Raw genomic sequence first — 1,850 nt, 5'->3', positions numbered from 1 at the left:
CTGATCATTTAACCAATACCAGAGGCCATTTCTAATCATACTGAACAAAAATGTTTGCAGGGGACAGGATGGTGGGTGGGATGGGGTTCTTCCTCTGGAGGAAGAACCAGAAGGGGGTGGGACGGCAGTGCCTCGGTTCCTCCCTCGGAGCCATTTTGTGAATGCGAGACCCACAAATAAAGGGGAGAATCAGACCAGACTGGCGGTTGCACGATCGAGTGGGTGGTTTCACCCGCCCTGGGTGGCGAACCGGCAGCGCGGCCTCGGCCTCTGTGACTGGGCTGCATTTGTGGGACCTCTGTCTGGAGGGGACTCAAGATGACCACCGAGGAACCTCTCCCCAAAAAGGTTCAACTGAGTGAGACAGACTTTAAAGTTATGGCACGAGATGAGTTGATTTTAAGATGGAAAGAGTATGAAGCATATGTGCAAACTTTGGAGGACAAGTACACAGATCTGAACTCCAAGGTAACTGGCTTAAGGGAGTCAGCAGAAAAACTAAAGCAACAACAGGAAGTGTCTGCACGCAGAAAAGACATCCTTGTTATGCGACTAGCAACCAAGGAGCAAGGGGTCCAAGAGTATACCGCTCAAATCCAGTACCTCCAGCAGGCCCAGCAGCCTAGCGCTCCCCAGCCGACATCAACAGCGGTGGACCCCGCGATCAACTTCCTTTTCCTAAAAATGAGAGGTGAGCTGGAAGAGACTAAAGACAAACTGGAACAAACCCAGAATGAACTGAGTGCCTGGAAGTTTACTCCTGATAGCCAAACCGGCAAAGACGTCATGGTGAAATGTCGAAGGCTTCTCCAGGAGAATCAACAGCTTGGCAGGCAGGTGAACCGGGAACTTATTGCGCAGCTTGAAGCAGAGTTGGCTTTACAGAAGAAATACAGTGAGGAGCTTAAAAGCAGCCGGAGTGAACTGAATGACTTCATCATTCAGCTGGAGGAAGAAGTAGAGGATATGCAGAGTACCATTCTAGTTCTACAGCAGCAACTAGAGGAGACACGCCAGCAGTTGGCTCAGTACCAACAGCAGCAGGCTCAAGCCCCAACCCCAGGTACCAGCGGGACTACATCTGAGCCTGTGGGACAGGCAGAGGCCCCAGGTAAAGACTGCAGTCGGCTGACCAATGGACCAAGCAACGGCAGTTCCTCCCGGCTGAGGACGTCTGGGCCTGGAGGTCACAGGGAGGGGGACACGACCGAAAATGGCTTTCCTTCTTCTCCAGTGACTGGTAATAAGGCCTCCAACAGCTCAGAGGAGAGAACTGGCAAAGGAGGTAGTAGTTACATAAACCAACTCAGTGGGGGGATATGGAAGTATAGTCTCTCCCAGGGCAGTGAACTCTCTCACACAGTGAAACGACACAGACTCCAGTCGTGACCCTCAAAAGGAAAAAAAACAGTGAGTGGGAAAGGTAACCGAACTGTTGGTTCCTGCCACGTTCAGAATGGCTTGGACTCACGTGTAAATGTACAGTGTTCAGTTTTATAATATTTTTCCAGCAACTTTTTATGCAGGGTTATTTAATTTGGGAGAGGATACTATCCACAAAATTAATGCATACTTTTGTCACAATTTATCTTGTGTGTGTGTGTTTCCCTTTTTTTTTTTCTTCTTTGCTTCAATATCTCTGCCACTTTGGAAATTCTAACAGTTAATTACTTTGTTGCTAAAACGTCATTTAGGGTCAGGTTACTTTATAAGAGTTAATGTGATGTTGTAAATGGAAATCTTTCCTGAAAGTATAAGGCAATGGTGGCTGTATAAATCTGTGTCTATCTAGTACCTGTGGTGTGTAGGGCATTCCTGCTGGTGCTTTTACTATGCTTATGCACCATTCA

The 1,850-nt window shown here is 48.1% G+C and overlaps 1 pseudogene across 1 annotated transcript; it reads left to right on the top strand.

Moving 5' to 3' along the window:
• The first annotated feature begins 318 nt into the window (after positions 1–318).
• LOC308512023 (pre-mRNA-splicing regulator WTAP-like) lies at positions 319–1,500 on the top strand (annotated as a pseudogene). Its single transcript has one exon. The product of its transcript is annotated as a pre-mRNA-splicing regulator WTAP-like (transcript).
• The last annotated feature ends 350 nt before the right edge of the window (positions 1,501–1,850 follow it).

This window comes from Myotis nattereri, assembly GCF_964212035.1.
Source record: "Myotis nattereri genome assembly, chromosome: X".
Taxonomy (NCBI): domain Eukaryota; kingdom Metazoa; phylum Chordata; class Mammalia; order Chiroptera; family Vespertilionidae; genus Myotis; species Myotis nattereri.
This window is presented reverse-complemented; position numbering and strand designations above follow the sequence as displayed.